The 13,935-nt window shown below is 42.9% G+C and overlaps 1 long non-coding RNA gene across 8 annotated transcripts in view; it reads left to right on the plus strand.

The window, feature by feature from the left end:
- The window catches only part of LOC108497930, a 33,780-nt gene continuing 19,845 nt past the window's right edge, over positions 1 to 13,935 (plus strand). For 4 of the 8 annotated variants that reach the window (XR_001875009.1, XR_001875016.1, XR_001875011.1 and 1 more), the window contains exons 1-4: positions 1 to 332; positions 1,308 to 1,377; positions 2,213 to 2,359; positions 13,543 to 13,677. This is a non-coding gene — a long non-coding RNA (uncharacterized LOC108497930). The remainder of the gene's footprint in view (positions 333 to 1,307; positions 1,378 to 2,212; positions 2,360 to 13,542; positions 13,678 to 13,935) is intronic. The other 4 variants (XR_001875012.1, XR_001875010.1, XR_001875014.1 and 1 more) reach the window with 4 other exon arrangements.

The raw sequence follows: 13,935 nt of genomic DNA on the forward strand, positions 1-13,935 counted from the left end.
GGCTCGGGGCTCGGGTTCTCCGGTCCCCGCCACTTCTGCGGGCTCCGGCTCCGGGCGCCGCGAGGCCCGAGGGAGCCCCCCGCGCTGGCGGCAGGCGCGCTGTGCCCCTCGTGCATCCCAGGCTCCCGCTCTGTCTCCCGCTGCCCCCGACATCCCTCCTGTCCCGGGAGGGCGGGGGGAGGCAGAGCTCCTCTCCTGTGCCGCCCGCTCCCAATCCAGGACAGGCCGCGCTCCCGCCGGCTCCTCCGTTGCCGTTTCGGGAGAAGTGATGGGACAGGCTCGGCGTTGCAGGGTCCTGAAAAAAAACGGGCACTTGCCAAACTGCGGACCAGGTTAGTGCTCGGGAGGATCCCATATGTCCAAGCAGTTCCCTGAAGTCTTTGTAGGGAAGAGTGGTGGGCTGCGAGGTAAAGCTCAGCAAGCCACTGTGGGAATCGTCACAGTGGTCATTGGGTTTAACACCTGGGTGCAAAACTTCTTCTAGGCAGGTTATTCTGCAAAAACTTTGGGATACATCATCCGGTCTGATTCCTTACTGAAAAGGGGGATGAAATGCACCTATATATTTTCTGACAAACTATTCCAAACCTGTTATTAAAAGCCTTCAGGGATGGAGATTTAAAGTGAAAATCGAGCTGATAGAAGCTGAAGTGCTCAGTGTGTTGAGTTCCTGTTTACATTGGTCCTGTTTGGCCTCCTTAATTCAAAACCTGAGTTTATTTCTACATCACTGATGAGAGAGAGAGAAATAGGGAGTTGCTTTTACTGAATCAAGTTCTAGGCGAGAAAAGACAGGAACAGCTCTCCTATGGTGCCAGAGCATTTATTGCACAGAATTTAGTGTAGGTCAACGAGAAATTAGTTGCTACCACAAAATCCAGGTTTTCTTAGTTGTCATACTTCAGGTAACCTAGAAATCATCTGTTTGTTTAAAAATCCCCAAACGTGTGCTTGAATATGTATTTACTCTTTTGACTGCAACAACAAAGAAGCAACTCTGCACTCTCTGGTAGGTGATATAGTGAGAAACCATTCCCTGATAACTATGAAATTCTGATTCTGACCAGTTTTGGTCTGGGTTATCAGTTGGACCATGTGGCACAGCTCTGGTCTCGGGGCGTGACCTCTCTGTGTCTGACTATGTTTAATAACGAGTGCAGGGGAAATGTGAGCACCGTTGACTTTTTGATGTTCTGACTGAGACAATGGCATCTTCTGGAGCATAAATTGTATTGTTTGAGTTGAATTTATGTATGCTTATGAAAATTATGTAAAATTAAAAAATTCTCTTTGATTTGAAATTCTAGATGTGACTGAGGAGACTCACTGCAGTATCTCATAACTGGAAGTCGGAGGGACAAGGGTGCTTCTGAACAGGTAAGAGACAAGCAGGCCCTTAAACTTTTCTTAACTGTAATTAATTTTGCTCCAGCTTTTGATTTTAGAACCTCAATTTTTTTCTGTCTCCTCTTTCTAGTCAGTTTTCCTGTCTTTGATTTACAATTTTACCTTATGTTTTATTGGAATTGTTGTTTTATCTGTTTATACTGATGGCTTTACACTTTCAGAAGTAGCTGAGAAGACTTTGCTATTATGCCTTAGAATTTCAGATAGTGAAATAAAGCTCTTTTGCTGCTGCCACTGCTCAGTTAACAGTAATGATTAAATCCCATAAATATTCTCTTATCCTTGATGGGAAAAGCCTTGAAGGTAGGTTGACAGAGAGCATTCCCTTTCCTGTTGATATTTGTAACTAAAATCAGGCTGTAAAGTGCTGAATGCATCTAGAAAGCCCATGCTGGTCTTCCATTCAAGCAGAGCAAATGCAATCACCAGTGCTGTCACCCTTTGAAGGGTTGGAGCACTTGAAAAGAATTGGATGATTTGTAGATGGATTCTGACCAGGCCTCAGTGTTAGCAAAGGGCAGGTGGCACTTCTTCCCATTTCTGAAAATCAAACCCATTTTGTGCAATTCATCCCCCTCTCATTCCTCAGTCAGTGCTGATTTGGGGTAAGTGTGATCATTGGTGTGGAAAACAAAGAGCCAGATCAGATCCTGGTGATAGAATCCCACTTTGGAAAGCCAGAATATTTGTTGTGTTTATGAGAGGTATTTCTTGGGGGAAATGTGTGGGAAAATAGCTCTTGTAGAAGTGATGAGAAGTTTGGCTTAATTTTTGGGTCACTTCACTTGTATGTATTTGATTGTAGCAGAGCTGGGGAGAATGGAAGAAACTCTGCCTTTCTACAGGCATAAAACCCAGTGGCTGTCTCTTGGCCAGTGTTCCTGATTTTCCAGTAAGCTGTGTGCTGCACGGAGGTGTAGAACCCTAATGGCTTGTTGTATGCCATTAAAAGGTATTGTACACTCATAAAAGAATGACATTTTGATCAATGCTGCTAAAAGAATTACTGTCTTGACACAGAAAAGCTTTCCTGCTGCAAGTTTAAAAATATGCCTTTAAAAGCTTTTTATTGAATACCTTTGCATCCCTCAGAAATGTGCTATTTTGGCACAGGGCTGCTCTGAAGTAACTCCATGTTGTAACCTGAATGCAAGACCTCGTGTTTACCATCAGGAGGGAGTGAGGCAAGGCAGGTGTATTCACTTACCTACTGTCATGGGGACAAAGAAAAGCACCTTGAGCTGCCTGTATGCAGGCTAAAAATACAACCCCCTCATTTCTAGAGTCCCAAAACACTTGAAAGCTTTTTGGTTTTGTTTTGCCATTGATTCCTCTCTGTCCCTCCAGCTTTCTTTTGAGTGTCCCTTTGAAGCTATACATTGATGGTGGAGGCAGGCAGGTGGCAGGTAGGGAAACCACAAATGTCTCCACTGCAGCTGGGTCCTGGCTTGTGGACAGGTGGGCTCTGCTGGGAGAAACTTGGCTTGGAGCTGTCTAAGCTGGTTCTGTAGTGTAATACTTCTTGTGGCAGAAATTTCCCCTATGTGTGGTTAAAAGACTTTGTGTTAGAGCTCTTCATTAATCACAGCTGCTGAAGAGGTGTTGTACCTGGCTTGGTCGAGGCCAGAATCACAGCTGGGCTGTTCCACACGGCTGTGGCTGACAGGTGGGAACCCAAGAACCCCAGGCTGGGAATCAGGAGGTAGGGCTGTAATTCCTCAGCTCTGTCGTGCTCCTTACGTGTCCTCATGCACTTCTTATGTTCCTTGAGCTTTCATGTTTCAGGCTTTGAGTCGTTCAGCTGCGTGTGATGATCTAAATACAACTTTATATAAAGGGGGAGGGATTACCTGAAGGAGCGTGATGTGTGAGTTTTGATGTAAAGAGATCCGGAATAAATTGTTCTGCAGGCTTTTTCTTCCTCTCCTTTCTATATATTTATGGTCAGAACAAAGGAGCAGATGTTCTGGGCGCATTTGGTATGTGTCAAGTCCTGTTGTGGGACTCTCAGTGGCTGGGGGGATCTCAGAGCACTTGCTAAGAGGTTTTGTAACAGGTGAGTGAGATCACAGCATTACCTGGCATTTCTACACCTCAGAAAAAAGCTGTGACATGTAGTGGGATTTCATTGCTGAAGAAAGCAAAATGTTTAGTTGCACCAGGTGTGAGTAGCTCCCTTTAAGTTTAGCTTTTCAAGATATGAGAGTTCCTTCAGGAAAAAGAAATATTAATGCTCTGCATGATCTGCAAAGACAAGGTATGAAAGGAAGAAGCAGGAGAGCTTGAATGTTTGTTATTGGCACATGAGGATGTTCCTCAGAGACCTGTCAGTAGACTTGCCATCCATCATATTTCCTTCCTAATTGTCTCTCATATACCTGAGTTTTGTCCAATTTGACCTTCAAGGAACGCATGAGATGCCCAAATGCTTTCTTACCTCCGTTTCAATCAAACTTTTGGCAGCTTCCGAGGGGAGGTGTTGGTTTTGCTTTTCTAATGTGTGAGTTTCTGTCACCAGCTGCTGTCGACTGTTTTCCAAAGCCTCACTTGTGTAGTTTTAGCTTTGGAGGAAATTTGAAAGCAAAATTATCTCCATGGTCCTATTTACCCACAGTATCTCCCTGAAGCTCCCTACAAATGTTTTTTTACAGTGACCTTTTAGATTACCTGCTTTCAAGAGAGGCTGCCAGCCTGGAAGTGGGGCTTAGGCATGTTTTCTTACATTTAGCTATATTAAAAACAGTGATCTTTTCTCCACTCTTCTTTACCTGGCAAACTAAATGGCTTTCTACCACTGATCCTTGTTTTCATGACTCTAATCTGTAAATTTGTTCAGTAATCATCTTGTGCTTTTTTCCAGAGTACAGACAAAACTGCTGCATAACATAAGGTCATCTCTTGAGGGTGGGATAAAAGAAACCGTTCTCTTTTGTGTTGATATTTAATTGATATAAGCTGGAAACATTTATTTAGTGTTTTGCCTCATCTGCAATTACATTCTGGGGCCTATCAGTCTCTAGCCCACTTGATCTGTCATGTTGATTTTGAGTTTCTTAATCAAATGTCATTTTGCATCAAGTCAACTGCCTTACAAAAACCTGCTATATCTGTGCTATTAATTAGCAATAAACTTTTAATTAAAAATCATGCTAGTGCAAGAATATATTTTCTGTAAACTTATGTCGTTAATGTTATATTATCCTCTCCATTTTGTTCTAGCCAGGGTCTTGTATTGGCTATTCTGTTGCTTTGAGATCAGTGTCACACAGACAAGATTATAGCTACTCAAGTCACCAGATTTAAAAAAAAAACAGCCTCATATTGTTTCTCTCTGCCCTTTCAAATAGCCTGTGTTTTCCAAAGGATACTAAAAAGGAGCATTAATGGTCCAAACAGCTCCTCAGACAAGCTCTTTCTTCTAATCACCATGGAAATCGAAACCTAGATCTTAACCCTTTCCCATCTGACCTACTTCAAGCCACTCACTCAAGTTATAAATGTCCTAGCAGAGTCCTGGTTTCCCGTGGGACTTCAGCTTGCAGGAATCCCCTCTCAGGATGGTGGTTCCTAGAGGTCCCCTGCTTAACTAGCAGTGGCACTAAACGGGTGATTGTGAACTTGAAGGCCTTTGTCACTGGTTTGGGCAGCCAGGATTAGATCAAGGTGGGACAGAAGCTGAGGGTCTAAATCTCTTTGGGTTATTATTTCAGGTGAACTACATGGCTTTGGCTTATAATTGATTAAAATTCGATGTTAATCTTTGCAGCCATGAAATGGAAATTCAACAAACTTTTACAACTAACCCCAAATCTATAGAAATTGGTCCTGTGGGTGCAGTATTGCTGCCAAGCCATTCAGCATAGAGGCCAGTTGTGTGATGTGATCATAGAGTTCTTGGATGTCAGATGGATTGAATTGCTATAAGAACTGGTGGGAGCATATCTTTGGGCAGCAGAAACAGGGAATCTGCTTTTTTTTTTTTTTTATAATGACTTTTTCGAAATCAAACCTCTGTGTCTCATGTTTGTGGCTGACTTCCTGTGGGCATGTGGATAAACCAGGTCAGTTTGCTCACTTGATGTGCATAGAAAAGTGTGAAGAGAATGAAATGAGAGCAATAACTGAAGGCTGTGTATTATAGTGAGAGGAAAAAAGGGGGGCATAGAGGAAAGTGGTGCCTGTTTGTGGAAATATTTATGAAAAAATTGATAATTGGAAAATAAGATGGGATTCTCTCTTGGGAATAAACAGATCAATAAAATCAGTAAAATCAGACTAGGAAGGTGTGTGTTTTGTTACTTTTTGGAGTCATGAGAAACACCTTTGTACTTGTGAAAAGGGCATGTCCTGAATTCTGAAATTAGATTGTACTGAAGTTTTTGGACAGTAAATCAACTAGTAGCTCAAAGTGAGGTTTGCTTTTAAGTCTGGAACTTGGGTTGCAGTACATTTCCTCATTCTGGGCCTTGCCCGAGGAGCAGCGTGCATGTGGCTGAGGGAGTAACTCACGTGCTGAAAAGAGCTCTTCTTGTGTTTTTTGCAGGGCAGGTTGTAGGATGTTTTCTTTGTAGCTCTAGTGTTTGGGCTACAGGGATTTAAAACCTTTCAGAGGAAAAAAAGATAGCTTCAAATTCAACTCAGAGTCTGATATTTGTTTTATTAGTGGAAATCTTTGTCTCCTGTGTTTTCCCCGTTCTAGATAACCTTTTCTTGTCATCTAAGAAATTAATTTCTTTGTTGGACTCATTGCAAGTAAACTTGATAGCAGGAGTGCTGTTATTGAGGCAGCTTACACAGTGATTTGCTAAGTACAGCCTCTTCATATAATGTGAAGCACAAGTCGATTTATTGACCACCACTGGGATTTCAGGAACTGTTGAACTACCTGGTTTTTATCCTTCTCTCATAAAATTTGCTATTGAATGTCTTTTTTCTGGTACCTGCTTGGAGAGGATTCTCTTTGATATGCAGTAGTACAAGAGCATCAATCCTACTTGTTTCTGTGCTGTAGAGTTTGGCTTTTTAATGAAGTGTCTATAGGGTCATTTAGGGTACCTTACATGACATCAGACTCTTGAAGGTTTTCCTAAAATACTTTCCTGTGCCAGGAGGACACTAATGCTTCTCAGCTGTGACAACCAGGTCCGTGGCTGTGCTGCCATTGGCATAGAGCATATCTCAGTGACAGCAAAGCACTGCAGAAAGGCCAGCTCTGCTCCGAGCACAAGATTGCTCTTCTTGCAGTACATCTCCACTGTCAAATATAATCCACTGCTTCTCTGGAATGCTAAGGAGTTATTAAGTATATAATTAGATTAGTTGGTGCTATTTGCTCTATATTCATAATGCTTTTTTCCAACTTTCTGCAAGCACTTCTCTAAGTAAGGTGTATGTTAGGAAGGAAAACTGTTGTGTCTGGTAAGATGTAAAAACAGTTTTAAAAATAGAATCCAAGTGAACTGCACAAGTGGATTATTGATTCTCGGGGATGTGGAGAGAATGCTTTCTGTGAAGTCCCTTCATTGCTTCAGAGTCTGCACCAACGTCAGGAGGCTTGGGTGGGGTGATGTTTGCTTAAATAACAGACACTAATGGATAAATCATTGCTCATTCATCTCCTGGATTTCTGACAACTCTTCCCAGCCACTGTTGCAGACAGGATGTCAGAGCTGGGGTACTTGGGGTGGAACTGGATACTTAGAGGTTATGGTATGTGGTGGTGAAGGCCTCGGCACATTTGTGTTCTGTGAGCGATGATGCTGTGCCATGTTGTGTGACCAGCCTGCCTGGGACTGGGGCTGATGCTAAACTGTCCACGCTGCTGCTGCAGGCATCAAAAGGGAAGAGGGAAGTGAAGGCAGAAGAGAACAGTTATTAGAGTGCGTTAGATTATTGCAACCAGCCAAAGGGGACAGCGTTGTGTTTGAACCCTGATGCTGTGCCCAGAGCTGCAACATCTACCAGCCCAGTATTTAGAGGGGCTAATCCCATCCAGTTATGTACTGTAGTTAAAACTGCTTATTTTTGTTACTATTTATGCAGACATTAAATGACAGGAACAAAAATAGTATTTTCTAGACTCCCTCTTTGTTTGCTTTAATCTTATATTTATTTTGGAGCAGCACCTTAGTAGTCCTAATTAACCTGAATGCTGGACTGTGAGAGATCCTTTTGATTTGACTGGTCCCAGAATTATTTTATTTTGCTGTTAACTGCAGATTAACAAGCCTCAAAGGGGTGCACAAACTTGCTATTGGAAAATAGCTTGTGCCAGGTGCATGGTTATCAAGCCCACGGCCAGCTTGGTTTTATTTCCAAGACAGCTTCTCCATCTGTGGTGTAGAGGAAGCCCCAATGCCCAGGGGTGAAAGCCGGGCCATCGCTCTGCCCCCACAGCTCAACCTCATCTTCCGTGCGGAGCGTCCGGCTCTGTGCCCGGCTGTTCCCTCCGAGCCCAGCCCAGTGTGCTTCCCTCGGGCTTTGTCAGGGCTGTCCTCTTGGAGACTGACATGAGGAATAGTCTCCGACACTATTGGCAAGTGGCTTTCACGCTCTGTGGCAGATCTAATGAGCTACAGCTGCCTGGTGAAATCCTGCTTCTGATCCACTGAAGGGCTCCCAAAGGCTCTGCTTGGATTCACAGATTTTATTTATTTTTTTTGTCTTTTGGAAGTGGATGGAGAAAGCACTCTTGGAAACTTCTTCATAATTCACACTCACAAGTGTTGAGTTTAGAATATGGCACAGGAAAAGCTGTGAAGCTGACACATATACAGGCATGCCTGGAAATGGAAACAGTGGCACATGCCCACCCGCTGAGAAAGGCAGGAGTATCAATCACCTCCAGGCTGTCAACAAAGGTCCCCCATGAACAGGTATTTAATGCTTCCTGTTCATCAGGTACTACAGGTGCCTGTGCTGGTGGTTGGTACTCATATAAACAGGAGAGGTGGTGCTGTCTGATGGGAATGCAGCACTTGCAGCTGCATCTTCCAAAGCTTGGGATCTGCAATTGGTAACTGTGTTACTGTGTTTTTCTTATATTTTTTACTCTCTTTTTTCCATCTCCAGTTTCCATTTCATTCTTATTTACACAACACTCTTTATTCCCTTTGCCTTGTCCCCTGCCTTAGGGATATCAGCTAGCCTGAACTAGCCTTTTACATTGGAACTGAAGCTGTGAGAGAGCAGGATCAAACAAAGCAATATTCCTCTCCAGCCAGTGAGTGATAAGGTTATGGACTGACATATTTAAAGAAAATCAAGAGGCACATTACTAAGACTTCTAGGTACTTGGAGAGAAACTTTGGGTGTGAAATGCTAATAAAGTGAACTCATTAGAAATATGTCTCACTTCTACTGCAGAAAATGCTTTTTCTTACTCTCTTGATCTTCCTGTTTGTAGTGGTTTTGACATGTTCATTATTAAACAAATAATATGACACAGCCCCTCTGTTTGGGTGATGTAATGAAACCCTAGGGACTGGCTCAGGGTTTGGGACTTTACTAGTGAGAAGAAAACCTGCGGGGTCACCACGTTTGCAGTTTGGAAGGAGAATTCTCACCCAGCTGAGGGCTCCTGGAAGGTGCCAGGTGCATAACAAGTCTGCAGTCATTTTTATACCACTTCTAAGACTGAAACAGAAAAGTTAGGTTCCTGACTGGGGAACAAAAGTGTGCAAGGACTGCTGCCGTAACAGTTTATTTGGGAACCGTTTATTAGCAGGTGCAGGCTAAGCTTGCGTGGGTGTGAGTCTTACAGGTGCATGTTTTTCAGCCCCAGCCCATGTGGCTGTGAGTGGCCTCTGCTGCACATTTGTGTTAGGACTGTTTGTGCCATGCTGTTACTGTTTTCTGGGTAAAATTTGTAATGTATGTAATTCTCAGGTATGTGGTCTTGCCTTTCACATCTCCTAACTGAGAAAATAGATTTGTTTCTTCTCCTCCCTCCCCTTCCTTTTCTATCATCTTTTGCCTGCTCAGTAGTTGCCCAAAGAGGAACCTGAGCCCAAAATGGTGAGCAAGTGAGGGTCTGCCTTGCATCCCTGGTTCAGACACCACCAAGCAGCTTCTCCACTCTGTCTTTAATTAAACTTGGGTTTTCTGTTGTTGTAGCTGGAAGCACTGTGCTGACACAACTCACTCTTGTATAGAACAGATTAAAATGTCAATGTTTTAATGTTCTCATCTGTGGGAAAAAGAAAATAGTTGGGTGTTTTATAACTTAAAAATAGACTGTGCTGTGGAAAAGGTTTCTTGTGCAAGATGGAAAATGACAATTAAAGGTACAGAGTCCCATTTAGTATTAAGAGTCTGTAAAGGGCTGAAAAGAGTGAAAGGATGAAATCTCTTCAGGAAATAGGCTATATTGGGGCATGGCAGTTTAAAGCAATTATAAACAATTACAAATTTATCATGTTTTTATTCATTCTACTGAACTCAGGTTATTCAGCTCCTACTGAACACTGATGCTAGAAAAGTGGCACTGGGCGTCTTTTCCCACTACTTTCTTACTCTCTCACACTTATTTATTTATTTGAACCCATATCCTACTGCCTGGCTGCTGAGGGATCAATTTGTTGGCAGGGGTTATTCAAACATCAGCAGAATGCATGTTCTTACTGTTCTGGTTGGACCTGGCTGCTGGAGCCAACACAAACAGCTCTGGTGTGGGAACTGATGCTTTGTGTTTGAGTCAGGCTGTTCTTGGTGGTCTGTCCTTACTGCAGTAAAAATGTCAGGGGTTTCTTTTCCCATAGTGTTCATTTGTGTTCCCGTTGTTCCATGTTTGTACAATCACTGTGCCTGTGGACAGTTCAAATAAATACTTTGAATAAATTTTGTGGTTTTCTTCACTTTCAGCTCTTGCTTTCTGGAGGTTTGGGGTTTTTTCCACTCTATGGTTTCATTTCGATGGCTTCCCTCCAACTGTCAAAGGGAATGTGGCATTGTGTGTTTGGTGTTTGTTTTTTTGCTGTTTGTTTTTTCTCACAAGGAAAGACCTGACTGGGGGTGACTGTGGGGACACTTAGGGCAAATAAGCTTCAAGAGTAAGCAGAGTGCCTCCAGAATGCTCCAGGAGCCAGGGTACAGGGTGCTTCAGGCTAAGCTGTGCTGGGGCCGGTGACACACATACGGTGCTGCAGTCTCAGCCTGGGGCTCCCCACAGTGAAATCAGAGTGTGCTTTTCCAGGAGAACTTGGGCCCTTGAAGCACTTAGTGCTGTGCTTTGTAACACCCATCCAAGGATTCAGGAACGACCAGCATTCCTTGCTGGCTGTGCTTTGTTGGTCTAGTGAAAGTCCAGGATGCAGGATGCTTGTGGGAGCTGGATGGTTTGAAGCTTTCTGTAATTCTTCCTGTTACCCTCAGGGCACACTGAAAAATTACCTCTTTGTAGAGTCTTTGGGATATGATGCAGTCCCAGATCAGACATTTTTCTATTAAATAAAAAGTCTGATAAGCCTAAAAGCATTGAATTTGGTATTTTGAATCTCTAGAGGCCAATACCAGTGTGGATCTATTTGGGCTAATTTACTGAACTATTTAGTTTCTCCTCCTGCATAACAACCATTCCACCCCCAGCATTACCAAGTCAGCTCTGCCTCTGTGGCTGCCAGGAATAACTTTGCTTTGCATGGATAATTAACTGGATTGAGTAACAGGGAAAAAAACCCATTTTATTTCCACACAGTGGTAATAATAAATCTGTTACTACTTTTGGCTCTCCACGTTATTGCCATACTTGGGTATGTCTTAATGAGGAAGTGGCTTCCTTTGGCTGAGTTCAAATACCAGCATGGAGTCTGCCCCAAGTGCGGGGCTGGGCGGGTGAGAGGAGGGCAGAGGGGGGTTAAACCAAGCAGGCATTCCTGCCACAAATAGCTGTCTTTTTTTTTTTTTTTTTTTTTGTTCCCTGCAAGCTGTAAATTTCCAGTCTTTTCGACAAGGTAAAACTTGGGATTTCTGATTGTGTCAGAATCAAAGCTTTGCTAAGATGGAAATCTTGCAAACCAATTTTTTTTTTTTTTTAAACCAAAATCAATCTTTCCTGTGGTGATATTTGGAGCACCCCACTCTGTTTTTTTTCCCCTGAGGGTATCTGGAGCATCCCACTCTGTTTTCCAAAATGCACAAAATATGGGTATGGGACCTGCCAAGCTCACCACAGGAATTCTCTTAAGGGATGAAAGAACCTGAGGCTCAGATATGAAGTTATGAGTAACTCCCAACCACAATAACTCTCCTGTCTCATAACAGCTTATCTGACACTCTTGGGACCTTTTCCAGAACCATCTCCTCCTTTTCCCATTCATTTTCATCACCTATTTTGTCTCATGTTCTGGAGCCTCGTTGTCCATCAGTCCAAGGAGAGATGGACTTGCTTTCTGCAGAGAGGGCTCTCACAGCTGCTGGGAGCAGTTTCTGAGTGTTTTGCCAAATACCCAACATCTCAAGTCAACATATTTGCAACTCATGTGTGCACTGCTGCTCTCACGTGGTGACAACACACCCAGCTGCAATTCCTCCTTTGGCTGATCCCTGTCATCGTCATGGGAGCCACGAGTGCTGCAGACCCCTGAGAAAGGACAGTGACCCAAAGATCAGTTTGAGGAAAGGTTGGCACAACAATGGAAAGCTGAAAGCTTCCAGGAAGAAATGAGCAAACTTGTTTGATGGTAGAGAAAATTAAAGGGGGTGTTTGTTTGCTTGTGTCCATTAACATTTCCTTCTGTTGGTCTCACCTGTGTCCCACCTGGGTTCCCTCTGTGCCTAATCCATCTCTGCTGTTCCTTTTCCATCATCCTCTCACCATGTCAACCTTCTGCCTCTAACCACTGCCCTGTTTCTTCCTGCAAAATATAAAATGCAAAAATTAGCTTAGTTATTGTTAAATGGGTGGAATTTGTTAAAGGAGGGAGGAATATGTCACCCTGGATTTAGACCTGCAGAAGTTTTTATGGTTGTAAAACCAATCACTGAATTAAAAAAGGACAAAAGGAAATTGTTCAAGAAAAACATTTAAACAATTCTTGGTGAAAAGTGCTCTTTGCCAAAAATAACTTTGCTTTAATGAATCATTCAAGTGTTTGGAGGAAAAAAAAATAGTCAGAAAAATAAGAACCGAGAGAAATTCACGTCCCTCCTCCCAGATAGTGCTAAAACACTTAGGGTCTGAAATGGCCACATGGAAAATGGGGGTTAATCTGGGCTCAGTCCTGTAGCCCGTAAAACAGAGGCATTCTCCAAGATACACTGAAGAGAAAATCTTTTTTTCAAACATAATATATGCAATTTTTAATTATTTTTAATCTTGTTTCTACCTCTGTAATTGGAAATCTGACCTTTCTGACTGTTTAAATCTATTATATTTTTAACCATTTACCTGTCTTGTGTCAGAGATGGGTACAGATACAAGTGTCCCGAGGTTATCTCTCACTATCTCTTTGGAGATGATAAATACAAATAAATCTGTAGACACCCCAAGGAGAAACTTGCATCCTGACGTTAAGGGGACTTAAGGCTTGCACAGTGTCTCACATTGAGCTGTGGTAGTATCAGATTCCAGACTGATTTCCAAGTGCAGGATTGAAGAACACAAATCAGCACCCTATGGATGAAAAACTGATAAAACTGTTAAAATGCTGAACCTAAGCAGAACCCAGAAGTAGAGAGTTCTTTTCCTTTCTGAGCCTATTTATGCATTTACTCAATTTCCAGGTGGGCTCAGTGTTGCGCCATAGATGTTCAAAACCCTAAATATGGGAGCTAATCATAACGTGCCAGGTTTCAGTCTTTATCTGCTCATTGTTAGAGTTCAGATGTGGGTGTCTTTAGGAGTAGGGACAGGAAATACATCCCCAGGGATGTGGTGGAGCCTCTACCACTGGAGATACTTCCAAACAGAATGTTAGAATCTCATCTGGGCCCCTTTTCCCATGAAGATTGAATGAATGGTCTTTCAAGGTCCCTTCCAGCCTGGGCTGTTCTGTGACTCTGCACAGTCAGAGGAAGAACCAGGACGTTCAGAGGCTGGTAGAAGAGGTCTAGAAGCATGTTTGCAGGAAGTGGGAGAGGTGATAAACAGGATCTTTTCATAACTGAAATCTGTTTGTTCTCTCTTTTCCATGGCAGAGCAAGTCAGACTTCTGTGGGCTTTCAAAACCAAATGAATGATGGTCTTGACCAGCACTGCGGTGTTGCTAATGACCTCATTGCTGACCACAGCTGCTGGCAGTCAGGCTCCCATTGCCGCTGCATTGCTGATAGGTTTGTGAGGCATTTTTCTTATTTAATGAGTTGATTCTTTTTAAATACTGTTCAAACTGTAATCTTGAATTAATGAATTTGGGAACATGGGTAGTGCAGGTTAAGGTCTGTGAGTTTATGTTCCTTATTGCTTTGTGCGGGTGAAGACACATCACATCATTAAAAATAGTTGTTTAGATGACTTTTCTATTTTAATTCTGAGGCCTGCAATAGCCTGGGTGTAAGTACAAGTGGCCATGGGGCTTCTTCATCCTGTCT

The sequence above is a fragment of the Lepidothrix coronata genome, unplaced genomic scaffold (assembly GCF_001604755.1).
Source record: "Lepidothrix coronata isolate B3197 unplaced genomic scaffold, Lepidothrix_coronata-1.0 Scaffold54, whole genome shotgun sequence".
Lineage (NCBI taxonomy): Eukaryota > Metazoa > Chordata > Aves > Passeriformes > Pipridae > Lepidothrix > Lepidothrix coronata.